This window comes from Euprymna scolopes, chromosome 21 (assembly GCF_053919585.1).
Source record: "Euprymna scolopes isolate OS-2025 chromosome 21, ASM5391958v1, whole genome shotgun sequence".
NCBI lineage: Eukaryota > Metazoa > Mollusca > Cephalopoda > Sepiida > Sepiolidae > Euprymna > Euprymna scolopes.
The window spans coordinates 106998987-107016381 of NC_136502.1; the positions used below are offsets into that span (position 1 = coordinate 106998987).

Below are 17395 nucleotides of genomic sequence, written 5' to 3' on the forward strand. Positions count from 1 at the left end.
AGACAACAACAGAAAACATAACATGTTCTTTTGTTGTTGTTGTTGTTGTTGTTGTTGTTGTTGTTGTAAGAGATAAACAAGTGCACGGCCTTCGGGTCAAGATCAAAGTGTAGTATCTGTTCTCTAGATGCTGTACTTCAATTTCTTGTTCTCTGTCAGTGGAGGAGAAATCCTTCACGACTGAGACAATTTTTATTTTTGTTCCTTTTCTCCACATTAAAAAAAACGGCCCTGCTGTCTAACTCTGTCTCGTGGGGAGGCATTGTAAATAGGAACAAGAGCACGTGTGGGCAATCTGCTATCCAAATTAGGTGATTCGAAATACTCCAAATGTATGCTCATTTGTTCAAAAGATAATCTGCAGCCTAAAGATATGCAAATGACCAAGCCGGTTGTGCAAAGTGACGTCACAGCAGAGATAAAAGGACACACGTGTTCGGAGAAGGAACGGTTCGACGTGTGGTGTTCGGAAAAGGAGGTGCTTGAGACATGTGGGTGACATTGTAGCCGAGATGAAAAGTCAAACGCGGCAAAAGAAGGAGAAATAAACCGTTTAAAATATTTAGAAAAATGTGTTGTTGGAAATACCATATATAAAGGCTTTTTTTTCCTTTCTTTTGTGATTTGTAAACATGACAACGTTACAATTATTATATGAGTGAAAGGAGCAATGGATTCGTTGACTGAGCAACTTTTATGCAAAGAGATGGTGTGGTTTCGAAGCTTTGTTTTATATTTCATCTTATGCAAACTGACTAGGCAGCCCTGAAGAGAGAGAGAGAGAGAGAGAGAGAGAGAGAGAGAGAGAGAGAGAGAGAGAGAGAAAGAGCCATAAAGACGAGAGCTTTTGTATTAGACAGGAAGTATGAGTTTGCAAAGATGGCTGGTAATGGTGAATATTTACATTGTAGACATTTTTGTGAGAAAGAAAGTCTAACCTTGGAAAAAATCATTCGCCTCTATCTTCCATTTATATTGTTTTTGTTTTTTTTAATTGAATTAAAAAAAAATGTTTTTTTTTTAAATGTTTTTCTAAACTTTGATATATTTTTCAACATTTTCCTTTTTAGAGGAACATTTTTTTAAAAATTATTTTGGATTGTTTGGACTGCTATTCTCATCTTATTTTTCTGAAGTTTTGAAATGAGGATTGATTATTCGTATTATTTGGATAGCTTCGGACTGCTGTTCTCATCTTGAGTGCTATTTATTATTTTAATTTGTCCAGATTTCGTATATATAGTATATATATATTTGTCCAGATTTTGTATTATAGAGTTGTGATTTCAAACGTTAAAAAAAATGTATTTAAGTGCCATCAGCTAGAACCGAAACCGAAACTGTAGCATTCAAAACTTGTGACGTTACCAACGTGACATGCATATAAACTGATTAAAAATAAAAAAATAAAAATACACTAAGATGAATGTACAAAATGTTTAACTTTTTTTTTTTTTTACAATTTGGACCGATTTTTGACTCCTTAAAAACTATTTTAACCGGCTAAAGACCCATAAAAGAACGGTTCTTAAAAAATCCTATCATTTGAGGCCTCTAGCGTTGCTCTGGGACTTTTAGTTTCAGACGAGATAGAGTTTGAAAATATGGAGGCAGACAGACAGACTGACAGGAAGGAAGACATATAGCCATTTATATATTAGATTTATTCGAAAATCGCACTCAAGATGAGAACAGTAATCCGAAGAATACAAATAATATGGGTATTCTCATCTTGGTCATTGTTTTCAAAACCCCCGACCTCCTTCAGGTGCATCTTTTCAAACTTGAAGATCCTTATTTAATTTAAAACCTATATGAAATTTTGAACAGCGTTCTTTATTTGTTTTAGTTCTTCTCATTTCATTAACCTTTATTAACTTTATTTGTTCTCATTCTATTAACAATATTGTGGTTGTTATCGTCTGTAATAAGAATTGAACCTTCAACTTCCAAAAGACTTACAAGACTGCTAACCAAGGCCTTTATCCGTTGTGCTAGGGTCGATAATAACTAAGAATACAAATTACCTAGTAATGGCTAATAAAACAAGAACAATTTGTCCATTGGATTAAATGGTGGTTTTGTTCAAAGTTCTTTATAGGTTACCAAGTTTGACACAGATTCTCAAGTTTGGACAGATGCACCTAAAGAAAGTCAGAAGTTACATCGGCCGAAACGTTGTGAAACAATTAAGATTAGAATAATAGTCCAAGTAATCTGACTTATCTTCTGATGTCAAAATTCCAAAATATAAAAACAGGAAGAGTCTGAGGTTTTGTAATGCCATAATGTTATGCATTCGCTGTGAACGGCTGTTCAAAATGCATTTGTCCAGTCTATATAAATGCTAACATCTACTTTTACTGCTGGTGCAAATACTTACACACACTGACAGCGAAGTAAAACATCACAATACAGTTGATCTACAAAAAATAATTATTGCTTTTATTTCATACGGACAAATCAGCTTTTGATTATAAATTATTACTCTGTGTTTTGACGTGTGTGAAAGGCGCATGTGGTGGAGTGCATGATTATGTCGGATGTCAGGTGGTGAAGAAATGGTGAGAAGCCTCACTCTCTGTGACGATTTTATTCATAAAAACATTTTTTCTATTAGAATGTATAATATTTCCTTTGTCTATCGTTTCAACCTTTGACCGATATCCTCTCAAATATTTTTGGATAAAATTATCCATTTTGTTAGACAATAGTGGAAATTCCTGAATTCTTCACATTGAATCCATTTGCAAGTGTACAACCCATCGAATGCTTTTTCTTGCCTGAGTTGCCTGCCATTAACCCTAAGTATAATTCATCAGCTCCCGATGCTTTTGATGTCAACGTGAAGGTGTTGAGTAACACTGAACTGTGAAATGTTTACCTCAACTTATACTATCAGGATTTGTTCCTGTGTCTTGTAGTACAATCTGATAATATACAGTTGAAGGTATATTTAACCTTATCTAATAATCGAGGCTCTTACAATGCGACTATTTCTTGAACAATTCGATTACTGTATTGTGATGAATTGCACTTTCGCGTTTTTTTATTACTGTCATACGTTATGGAACATTTTGAATGGTAAAACCAAAAGTTAGTGAATAAGACTATGCTGCACTATATGTGCAATTCTAAGTGTCTTTGCAATCACACACCAAATGAAACAATATGTCAGTGCACCCACTAATAATAATAATAATAATAATAATTCAATAAAAGCAAATACATTTTACAAGTATAATGGTTCAAGCGAACACTCTAGATTGCCATTGTATTTGCCTGAATTCAGCATTTTATAGTTCTTAATTCGTTTCATTCCCGTGCCAATTGCTGGCCCTGAGGTAGAGGCTCAGCAAATGTATTGAAAGATGGGTTCGTGGCTTGGTTCGAATCTATCTATCTATCTATATATATATATATATATATATATATATATATATATATATATATATATGATTAGTTTTTTTGGAAAAAGAATTCCAGCAGAGTGCTCAATTAAAAGGAAAATCCAAATTTTAAGAGCGTACTTATATTTTGTGTACAGAAAGACGAATATTGGCTGAAGAGAGCTCGATAAGGATACCTTAAACGGGCCTTATTATCGGGCTTGAAACCGACGGTACCAATGACCTGTCTCAACTAACAACTTTCTGTACACAAAATATATATATATATATATATATATAAGAGCAAATAGTTAATAAAACATGTTAAAAAACACTTTGAAAAAGAGTTAAAAACATATTTAATCTGAAAAAGAACCACTTAATAAGTGGATAGTCCTTAATCCGTGGAGTTTCGAAGAAATACTTTCCTTCTCATCAGAGGATAGGAATTAGCAAAATGTGGGATCAGATTTTGCATACAAAAGTATTTGATGAAACTGCAAGTAAGTCAGAGATCTTACTTGATAACAAAAAGTGAAGCAGAGGGAATATGGCAAAGAAAAAGGTGATTTCACGTGAATGGATAGTCAGGTGAAAGGTAAGGTATCCAATGAAGGTAAAATCCAAAAATCTAAGTCTAAGAAAGTTAATTGAATTTCCATTTGCACAAGTAAAATCCAAATCGCGTAATTAGAAGATGGTCCAAAATAATCCAAAAGGCCGAAATCCGTGGAATAATTCACAAATATGTACAAGGAAAAGGGGAAAAATTCCAATAATAATAAAAGAAAAATAAGATATGCTTTTAACATGGCTGCCACAAACAAAGTGTTTATATATATATATATATATATATATATATATATATATATATATATATATTCGATCCTGGCTTGAGGCGGTTGCCTATCTAGCCACACTGATGAGCTGTGAAACAGCGAGACAGTACTGTATGTGGATGACTATAATGCTCCCAATCTTGGGTTAAGCATTTCAGGAAGTGATATACAAACTGCCATTAGCGTATAAAGCGAAGCTCTTTGTGTAAACAAATCGAGCAGAGCCATTTGGACGATGTCAAAACTAAGCATTGTTAAATTCATTACCCACACAGCAGCAACCATGTAGCGTAATGGTGAGAAGCCTTGACTGTCATTGGGATGGTCAGGTTTCGATCCTTGCTTGAGGCAGTTGCCTGTCTAGCCGCACTGATGAGCTGTGAAACAGCGAAACACTACTGTATGTGGATGACTATATATATATATATATATAAGCTCTACTTACATATTGAGCACTGGTGAAGTAAATACTTAAAGTTTACGTATAAATTTATACTTTCATATATTAATTTATGGAGTAAATGAAGTAGTTTATATATATATATATATATATATATATATATATATAATATACTCCGTTCAGCTTTTATATATATATAAACAGACATGTGAAATAAAATGAAATATTGAAATAATACTAATAATAGTGTTGCCTAAAACATAAGCAGTGTTTTATGAATGACAAATGAAAAATATAAAAGTTTATAAGAACAGCATTTTTATATAAGAAATAAAAATATAAATGTTATTTTCATGCTAGTAAATGTTTAACACGTGTTTAGGTTAAGAACTTGAGTGAATCGTAGTTACAATTCCAAATGTCCAGTGTGTGAATACGTGCGTATTTGCATATTTGGCAGCGTGGCATTGTGTATGGGCGTTATTTTTGTCCTTGAAATGCATATATAGATGAAGCTTGACTGTGAATTACGGTTCAACCACAAGTCATCTCTTAGTTGTAATCCAACTTGGGCTAATTCAGACGGGGAATAGAAACAATCGATCAGGGTCCCATCTATTGATCGAATTGTATCTATCGTTTGCAGACGAAATAAACGCCTACAATGCGAATGGATCCATAAATAGTTGAAGATATTAAATTCTTCGAAGGCTAAACAGTTCTACCAACGAAACTGAATTTGGCGTTTATAGTCAGCTAACATACTTCCTAATTTCCGTTGTAGTGCTACCGGAAGCGGTGACAAGGTTCCATCGCCTTTTTCTCTCACGCCTACACTTTGCATGCATCCCTTTTTAATTACGGTTTTCAGGTCTTTCTTTTTTAATTTTTATAATTTCATAAACATATATTTATTACATAAATTTAAGTAAAAAACTTCTATTTTTAAAATTAAAAGAAAACAATTTTATTTTTATAATTTCATAAACATATATTTCTTATAAAATGTCAAATAAAATAAAAACATTTATTTTTTAAAATTTTGTTATTACAAATTTTAAAGACTAATTGTGTTATTTTTTTTCTGTATAATTTTGTCAATTTTTATTCTATATTTTTCAATAATGTCCTATTCTTATATTTTACTAGCCTTGCTGCTCGGTGTTGCCCGGGTGTTTGGAGGTGTGTGTAGAGCAAATAAAAAAATAAGTGGTAGTACACAAGCAGGCTTGAACCCGTACTGCAAAGGATGAAAAGAATGTGAAAAAAATAAACGTGACGTTTTTGCCGTGGCGTCCATCGCCAAACCGGAAGTGGTGAAGGTTTAAATTAAGGCTAGTCAATCGAAAAAATGGTGTGACTTTCGAAAATATCGGTGAAAAAAGCAAGCCCTCCTTGTAGAAAAAGTGGCCAGTTAAGGGTGGAGGAATTAATTTTTTGGGCCACTTTTTCAATATTTGTCGTCCAAAGGGTCAAGCTTCAAAAAGGTATCGTTCCCGTGAAAATCCGCCGTCTCTTTCGGAAGTTTTAGGTAGACATACGTGATGGCAGCAACTCGTTCTCGAGTATTGCCATTACTTAATATATGTCTGGGTCAAATGACGAAAACATGAGCGCAACTAGCAGCATGTGCCAGACGGTCACTTCTATGAACTTTCTATAATTTTGCACATTCACTGATGACTGGGTCAAAGCTGTGGTGCCCCGGACACCTACCAGACCAGACTCTGGAAGTTCCAGAGCCTTATTGCCATTGACACCCATCTTTGCATCAGTCCTCATTGAATGTCCATTTGTCATTTTAGCCGAAAGCCAAACTTTTTGTTATCGAGATACACACTGATTACAACATGTGTATTCCATTGCATATCAAGTAATGCCTGTGCTTGAAGCTTTTTATAGTGAGGAAAGACTTTGCGCTGAGACAATCCCACTCTCTAAACAACATGATGATTGCAACGTCTTGTCAGACGAGTGCCACTCCCTCAATCACTTAAAGTCCATGAGCCCAAAAATGACCTCCATCGCCATAGGACCATTTTAATAGACAAATGCTTGACGAAGTATCTGTACACAGATGATGTTACAGAGTCTTAGCTTTGTACGACAGCTAAGTCTCTCTCTTGGTTCAAAATGTTGAGATCCAGCAACAAGCAAGAGCAAGATAGCCAGCAACAAGTTAAACCGCAGACCAGCTTAATTCGGGTACTGGTCTCCCGCTTTATGGTTTTTTAAATCAGAAATTTGCTTCTCCTAGACATGGCATACAGGAGCCCTATCCACCCCAACACACACATACATACACACAAATACACACGGTGTTAGTTGGCCATTGACCCCGAAAAAGGGTTCATTTGCCCTTTGGAAGGTCTTGTTTTTAATCCTTCAGGGAGACTAGCCATCCTCATCACCAAACAAGTCTGGTGAGGGAACCAGTTTAGTCGCCGGTGACCCGACAGTGAGGCAGGTAGTACTGGGTTACATTGTACCAGTAGCATATAACATGACCTGACATAAAACATACATACATAGATACATAGATACATACATACATACACACATACATACATACGTACATACATACATACATACATACATACATACATACAGATGAGATTTATATCATAGATTTCAATAAATCGCTTCACAATAGAAATACTTAAGAACAGTCAAAGTGAAGGAACAACAATAAAACATAACATGCGGCCGCAGCCGGGATTGAACTCACGACATGAGTTTGTAGTATAATTCAAATCTTGTCTGTCGCTGAACGCTTAATAATTCACTAGCGATATCAAGGGTATTTTTTATCATGACGTCATCACTAGATGGGGTGCCTACTACGGCTTAAGAGAGTCCAATCTACCCCCGAGAGAAGGATAGACCACGCCAGTTCTCAACCTGGTATTTAGCTGAATACTTGATGCTTCACAAGGGATATCAAGGGTATTTCTTTATCATGACGTCATCACTAGATAGAACAAGAATGGGTGAATCAGCTATAATGTCCAACTCAGCGCTGAATCAAGATTCTTATGACGGTTGATACGAATGAAAATTGAACTCAATGACAGCCGATTTTGATGCAAAGAGTCTTTTGACTCTGCAGGGGGGGGGGAATAACTTTATTTATTTCTTATTTTCCCTATAAAAGTCTGATTCGATTTTGAGTTTATAAATAAAAACAAAAACCGATAAAAACAAACAACAAAAAAATGAAATTAAAACAACCTAAAAAAAAAACGTTAACAGATGATCATATTTTATGGAGTTGAGCCATTCTAATTAGTCTGAATTTGATTTGGATTTTTGACAAAACCCGATTTTGATCCAGTAAAAAGGACACTGGCTCAAGTTTGAATGGCAAACAGTGAGCTCATGACAGCTGCCCTAAGCACTGCATTAGAATATGGTGATACATCAAAAATAGATATTGATGAAACTTAGCTTAACCTGCCATAAAGTCACAAGCATGAAACGTCCATGGGAGATAACACTAATGATTGATCACTTTCATAACCCGTAATTCATGACAATGTGAATCTTATATATATACGGCCTCCGCTAATCGAGACAGAGATGTCTCATGTCGCGGGGTTCGAATCGTTCGACTGGTAGTAATCGTGACACCCTGCACTGAAGAATCCCGAAAGGATGAAACACTAGTGTCTGTAGGTATTTAATTATTATAGTAAAAAAATAATTAAATATATATATATATATATATATATATATATATATATATATATATATATATAATAGTGGCGCCAAAAGAAATTCTGCAAACCGAAAATTTAAGCTAAATTGAATGCAACTGTAAACAACCTATACCTTATTTGATCTGCCTTTTATTCCTCTATAATTTTATCTATTCATATTTGACTTTTAATTTAAGTATCCTAGTATTCACGTCAATTTTTAAAATTAACTTCAAATCGAGAAGGAAAAAAGAAACTCTGTATCTAGAAATGAGTTTAGAACCAGCTTAAAATATCTACCTTTTAGGCATCAAAGCATCTCTAATCGTAATGATTGTTGTTCCAGGTTATAAAACGTAACATTGTAGTCCATATGCCTCGACTTTCTGTTAGTAATCGTAAAGAGCGCATTAATCTCCCCCTTTCTCGTTTATCCAATCAAGAAATCAGCTGCAGATTGAAATAGGATGGGAAAACGGTACGAATGACTGTGCAAAAGTACCAAAACACCGGCAGTGTTTGTGATGCTCCTAAATCTGGTCGTCCTAGAGTTACTTCGTACAGGGAAGACAATGTTAGATCCGTAGCCTCAGAAACAGATTTGAAATGGCTCCCAAAATCCAACAACAGTATAATCTTGTTAAAAAGTGCTCTCCTACAACAGTTAAGAATAGATTGAAGCAGTTTGTAAGGCTGTGTTGCAAGACGCTAACCAATGATTTCTGTTAAAACAGAAAGCACCGTCTGGACTTTGTTAGATGCAATGGAGATCATGATTCTTCATATTTGTCAGAAGTGATTTTTAATGACGAAAGAAGGTTCAATGGCTAGGCAGTGATGGTAGGCAGTATATTTGTCAAAAAAAAGATGAAGAATTTAATCCTAGGTGCACAGTTTCAACACTGCAAGGCGATGGAGGTTCAGTTTTGGTGTGGGCCGTTTGCTTGCAAGGTCGAATTAATTCGATCAAGTACATAAATATGTTGACTGGGCATTTTCTACTCTACTTTGGCCGGAGTTTGGATGATAATCCCATCTTCATCCAGAATAATGCTCCCATTCACACAGCTGACAATGTCAAGGAGTTCCTTGAAGAGCATGATACTCTGTGTTTAAATTGGCTTGCACAATCTCCAGACCACAATCCTATCGAAAACGCATGGCATTACATCAAGCAACAAATGCGCAATGATAAAATTTCAAATCTGGAAGAACTTTGGACAAAAATTAAAGAGATGTGGGATGCCCTTTCACAGGAGTATTGCCGCAGACTAATTCAAGAGAATGCCACAAAATTTGCAGGCTGTCAAATTGCAGAAGGACTATGCTACTGAATATTAACTAATTCATTTTGTTCATGTTGTATTTGTGTTGCATTAATGTTCTAAATGTACATTTAAATAACAATTTTCAATTGTGCGGAGTTTCTTTTTGCCTTATCGGTTTTAAGTTAATTTTTTTAAATTGACGTGAACACTAAGATACTTCAATAAAAAGTCAAACATGTACCGTCATAGAGGAATAAAAGGTGAAACAAATGAGACACAGGTTGTTTAAACAGTTGCATTCAATTTAGCTTAAATCCGCGGTGTTTGAAAAAAATGACAAGTGTGGACTTTTCTTTTTGACACTACTGTATACATGTATATATGTACATGTATATATGCAAATATATGTGTACATGTATATATGTACATGTATATCTGTACATGTATATATGTACATGTATATATGCAAATATATGTAATATATATATATATATATATAGATATATATATAGATATAGATATATATATATCCCAAATCTCTTGCATGTGAGGCGAGTACCCTGTTACCTGAGCGATCATGCACAAGAAAGTCAAGTGGTTTTATGCTTTTTCTAGAGTGATTTCCATTCTTTAAAAGTCCACACCATCCAAATAATACGAATAATTAATCCTGATTTCAAAAATTCAAAAACGTACATATATAAATATATAAATTTTCTTTTAGTTATTCAAGATTTTAATATTGGTTTTAGACCATGATAATTTAACAATATATCCAATGAATGGTGAAAAATTACCAAAAAATAAAACGTATTCTTGTTACGAGATTGCACAAACAAACACGGATCGTACATGATATGGCATGAACAGGAAAATGTATGCAATTGTTGTAGTTTGCCGTTATTAATATATATTAACATGTTTTTGTTAGTTTGGAAGAAGGGCACCATGATAAACGAACATATGCTACCCCTTCAAATATACGGCATAATCACGTTGACACACCGGTTCTCGTTAGATCACAGAAGGTAAGCAATGTTGAGTCTGGTCAGTACCAGATGGGTGACCAATGTGGCAATTCCAGGCGCAGTATGTAGGAGGATGTCAACACCTCCCTGCAAGAGTGACAAAAACCTAACATCATCATCTCCCCTTATGGGGATATACATGCGACTGGAGACCGCTTGTGAATTCCATACTCCCATGAAACTTCCTCCTTTGGTGGAAGCCGGTTAAACTTGCATAGGGTTAGTGCCATTCGAGTCGGCATTAAACGACTCAAAATGGTTTGATACGCTGCAAAACAAAACAACCAACCAACCAATCACTCAAAGTGAAAGCAACTGACCAAAAGATGCCCGAAAACAAGGTTTAGAATAAAAATTCTCTCGAACTATAATAAATAATAAAGTGAATTTCCTGGATATTTCAGAGAAAACACGGGAAAACGCACATAACATTTTTAAGAGAGACAATTCTACATCACAGAAATACAAAATCAAACTACCTCAAGTCTAAAGTTCAGCAAACACCTAAAATCATCGCTAGGAATAATAAGTTGTTTTTTGTTTTGTTTTTTTTCCAAATATTTGATTTAAATAAAACGATACACAAATAAGGATTATCTACTGGCTACACCGAAATATTATATGAGAAGAACGGATAATGCATGGACTTTTATTTTAAATTCGATATTTCATTCGCCACTAGTATTTCAGGTGGACCAGGAATCACATCAACTGATTTCACAAAAAAACTCTTGCAAAATGATAGTCATGACTTCTCTCATTCGCTCTTCGAACAACAATAGCAAAGCGTAGAGGTACCTTACTATATTGATGATGATGATGATGATGATGATGATGATGATGATGATGATGATGATGATGATGATGACAGCTCATTTCCTTATTCAGTTTGTCTTCATTAAGGTTTATGGACGCTTCTACACTATTGGGACGAAATTTCGGAAATCGTAATATTGAATTTCACATGCAAGCAATGGTATCTACGTATTCCTCGTATTTTTAAGATGATTATATCCAAAAAAATTATGAAAATCGATACGGTAGAAAATTATTTATTAAAGAAAATAAAAAAATAGAATTTGATGAAAAAGATCGCAAGGCACAAAAGAGTTACAAAAGGGAGGTCATTTTCCGTTTCGATTAAAACAAGATGACCGCAATTTTTCACCTGCTAACACGACTAAAGATTTTTTTTTTTAATAATTCAATAATATTCACGTAATTTCGACCGCATAATTTGGAAGCTACCATTGTAATTTATTAGAATTGACAAAGAAAGGTAGTAGAAACCACTGTTTTTTTTTTAATCTGAAAACTGCATTTATCGACTACAAAATTTCGTCCTAATAGTGTAGAAGCGCCGGTTTATGTTACCGAAGTGAACAAAACATTTTCAAAATATTAAAAAATAGATTAATATTTTTTTAAGCAGTTCATTACTACTACTACTACTACTACTACTACTACTGCATCATCATCGTCGTCATCGTCGTCGTCTTTTAGGACGCTTTACCACCGAATCTACACGACTTTTCCAGTTCTCTTGATCTTGCATGACAGTTCACAGGTCCCAAACACTTTCCAATCCTATGTCCAGTAGAAGGTTCATTACTTCTTTGTTAAATATGACCCTCATAAATCTATATTGTATCTCGTTATTTATAATTTTTAAAATAAGATTAGCATATTTCAGAGATTTCTTTTCTGTACAGATGAGCAATATTTCATATTGATGTTAAACACAATATCAGTACTCATACAATCAAATACACACAATCTCTAATAGATTGATTGAACTGCATATCATTGCAGAAATGCTCTTTCCTTCATACACAATCACACGTTTTAGAAATCCTGTTTATCATCAAAAACATGTTTTTATCCCATTCTCTCTATTAATACCAAAATCTAACTTATTTGACTCAAAAGCAGAAGAGCTCCCATTTTGGAATTTTATAGATTTAATTTAATTTTAAATATTGAAGTTCTGAGTTCTCAATTGGATTTTGCAAGAAAATTTGATAACATTTGTTAATCATCACTTAAAGTCAATTTTTTTTTTTATGTGACAGAAATTTTTACTGGTCTAATTTCATATTCGCATCAAAATCGTTTTCAGCTCACTAAAGACGTAATCATTAAAATGTGGGATGAACGCATATCTTGCCATTTTATAAGAAACAGAATAATTCGTTTAATATCCTCGAATATTGTGAGTAACTAAAAATTGTTGTTATCGGCTTGAGATGAATAAACATTTTATCACACGATAATAATATAACACAATATAATCATACGTATAATAATATAACACAATATAATCATACATATAATAATATAACACAATATAATTATACATATAATAATATAACACAGAATATTCATACATATAATAATATAACCCAATATATTCATACATATATTAATATAACCCAATATATTCATACATATAATAATATTACTTAATATAATCATATATATAATAATATAACACAATATAATCATACATATAATAATATACCACAATATAATCATATATATAATAATATAACCCAATATATTCATACATATAATAATATAACACAATATAATCATATATATAATAATATAACACAATATAATCATACATATAATAATATAACAATATATTCATACATATCATAATATAACCCACTATAATAATACATATAATAATACACCACAATATAATCATATATATAATAATATAACACAATATATTCATGCATATAATAATATGACACAATATAATCATATATATATAATATAACACAATATAATCATACATATAATAATATAACCCAATATAATTATACATATAATAATATAACACAATATATTCATACATATAATAATATAACCCAATATATTCATACATATAATAATATAACTCAATATATTCATACACATAATAATATAACCCAATATATTCATACGTATAATAGCATGACCCAATATATTCATACATATAATAATATAACCCAATATATTCATACGTATAATAGTATGACCCAATATATTCATACGTATAATAATATAACCCAATATATTCATACGTATAATAGCATGACCCAATATATTCATACATATAATAATATAACCCAATATATTCATACATATAATAATATAACCCAATATATTCATACGTATAATAGTATGACCCAATATATTCATACATATAATAATATAACCCAATATATTCATACGTATAATAGTATGACCAAATATATTCATACATATAATAATATGACCCAATATATTCATACATATAATAATATAACCCAATATAATTATACATATAATAATATAATACAATATAATTATACATATCTTTATTGTTATATAAAAGTCGCTTTATGTGTGCACGTGTGAGTTCCCTCCATATAGGTTCTGAAACGGCTGGGCCTACCTTTTGCAAATTTCACGCAAAGCTAATTTATATGTCTAGCAGTGTTCTTAGATATGTTTTGTACAGAAATTCATCGAATAAGTATAGAAAATCGAAATAATCCGATCTTAAAAATCGCTTTTAAAGATAAAAAAAAGAAGAATTTTTACAAGGGAATATTTTATGTTACACCGGCAAAGAGAGATATTAACATTTCAACAAATCATTTCTTCTTAAAAAATAGATTTATTAGAATCTGGAGATATAGCTGAGTGGTAGAGAATTCGACTACAGATCGAATGATCCTCTGTTAAAGCCCAGGTGTACCTTACCATTTTATTTTATTTTTTTCTTATTAATGAGTTCAGTTTACAATAAAAAAAAAGAGGTGCCATTTAAAATCGCCGCAAATCATTTCTTTGTTTGCCTATTTTAAAAATAACATTATTCAGAAGTGACTTTTCCAGGGCATGCATTGTCAAGCCCAAATATCAGCTGACGTGATATTGTAAACAAACACAGACGAAATTTGATGAACGACATTATCATTATTTTTTTTTTATTTTTTTTTTGTGAATTAGTCCACCGGGGAAATTATTCCTCGTAATATATAATATTCAATAGAGGATTGATTCTATAATAATACATATGCAATTTGGATATCATGTTTAAGCGTATTATATGATTAGGCAACGCCAGGCTGCCAGCTAGTATTTATTATAGCACACTATAATAATAATGTATACTATAACTCAACATAATAATAATGTATATAATATAACACGATATAATATATAAAATATAACACAATGTAATAATAATGTATTTAATATAACACAATATAATATATATAACACAATATAATATATATATCATATAGGCACAACACACACACACACACACACACACACACACACACACACACACACACACATATATATATAATATAAATTTAGACAATAGAAGCATACAGGTTGTCATTGGCGGATGTACATCCAAGCAGTATAATATTAATACAGGAGTGCCTCAAGGGTCGATCACTGGACCATTATTATTCCTGATATTCATAAACGACCTCCCTGATAATATTGTGTCTGAGATGGGTATATTTGCTGATGATACAATGCCCTGTAATATGCATGAGGGAAGAACAGATGTACATAAATCTAAGACAATGGCAGAATCGTTAGAAAATGGCCTCCAGACTGTAGTGGAATGGGGCTGCAAATGGATTGTAACATTTAATGCTAGCAAGACTAAGCTGTTCATTAACAATTACAAGACTCCTCTCCAACCCCCTATATCCATGATAAATAGCACCCTACCTGAGAATTCTACCTTCAAACTCCTCGGCCTAACATTTGTAGGCAATATGAACTGGAACAAATACATAGAGGACATTTCAAAGGCTGCTGCAAATAAGGTGGGTTCCCTCTATCGAGCTAGAAGACTACTCACGTCTGAGAGCATCCTGTACCTTTACAAGGCCACCATTCGCCCATGCATAAAGTATTGTTTCCACATCTGGGCTGGCGGATCTACCACTAGCTTCTCTTTCTTAGATAAATTTTAAAAAAAGTTGTCAATCTAATCGGTCCCACTTTATCAACCAGCCCCTGTCTCATCGTCGCAATGTTGCATCACTGTGCCTGCTTTACAAATATTTTAATGGAATGTGTTCTGATGAACTCGTTTCACTTGTACCCCCTCGACGTACATATCCCCGACAAACCCGCTTAGCAATAAGATCTCACCCCTTTACTGTTGTTGTCGCTAAATGCAAGAAGGATTTCTATTCTAATAGTTTCTATTCTAATAGTTTCTTCCCTCGAACAGATAGACTTTGGAATTTCCTTCCTGCTGCCTCCTTCCCTGGCCGTACTGATATGTAGATGTTTAAATGCAACATAAACAAATATCTTGTTAATCTTTCCTAGATGTGGCCCCCAAATAGTAGCCCCTTACGTCCGAGTGGCGATATGCTTTGTAAGGGGTGAACATGAGTAAATATATATATATATATATATATATATATATATATATATATATATATATATATATATATATATATTATTTTTAAAATATAATTATCCACTGACACGTGTTTCGTCGTCTACGACTCATCCTGAATGAGTCGTAGACGACAAAAAAAGTGTCAGTGGATAATTATATTTTAAAAATAATATATATACCGCTCCCCATGTGGGGGTATCAAATTGGTTAAAGGGAAAATTATTCCCAACTCGCATTTAGGTAAAAATGCACTTTCGTAAATAATTGAATTCATTCAAAACGTATCGCAAAAACATATATAATATATAATATAAACACAATATAATATCTATATATATATATATATATATATATATATATATATATATATATATATATATATATAAATTCGTATTCCTGTCTGTTTGTTTGATTGTTTTTTGCTTGTTCACAATTTGATAAATACAGGGTGACCCAAAAAAACGGGCCCTAATTCTAATTAGGCCCCGTTTCTTAGTGTTTTGTTTGAATCAAATGAAACTTTGGTCATAACTAGTTTATTATATTCAAAGCATCCCATCAAAACACTAGGGTCTTTGGTCTTTTTTTGCTCCGTTCTACAGCATATGTTCTAGGTGACCTTCATTTAGCTTTTGTTTTTTTGGGTCACCCTGTATATACAAAAAGTTCCTTACTTTACTCTCTCATTTATTTCTATATATATTATGATTCTTGCAAACTAAATACAATAAAGAGATCATCTCATTTGCATATTACATTAAGAAAAATCGATTTTATTAAATAGCTGTATTTTAGTTAATATTTCTAACGAAACAATTATTATAAGTGTTCTATTTAAAATCATTATTTAATAAATTTTAAACAATAATTATATTGATGACATATTTAATTAAATTTATTTGGAATTATTATTCCAACATCGATTTTTTAAACATCTTTATTTTAGAGTTATTTGCCCCTTCGGAACATAAACAAAAAATAAAAACTATTACCTAATAAAAGAATTTCGCAATCTCAATAAATTCCTAGCTTGAAAAATTAATTCCGAGTAGATAGAAAAATGTTTGGCTTTTATTGTTTTTTTTTAAATATTAAAAAAAAAAAACACTTACGAAAAACTGAAGAAAAGATTTCATTTGTTTGTTTGTATTATTCTATAAACAGCTATACAGAAATCGGTAATGTTTTTTACGATGTGACCCACCTAAAAAATAAAGATCTACTTTTTTGGGGCCTAATACGTTTAAATCGCCTTTATAAATAATATGAAAGAAATTTTGAAAAGAAAGAAAATTAACATTTTAGAGTGGGGAATCACTTTTCCATATTAATTTAACGTAAAATGAGCACCCAC

At 32.5% G+C, this 17395-nt stretch overlaps 1 protein-coding gene across 10 annotated transcripts in view; it reads right to left on the reverse strand.

Moving 5' to 3' along the window:
• LOC145242661 (protocadherin gamma-C4-like) overlaps positions 1–17395 on the reverse strand; it is a 567292-nt gene that overhangs the window by 97307 nt on the left and 452590 nt on the right. The gene's annotated exons all lie outside the window — the stretch shown is intronic.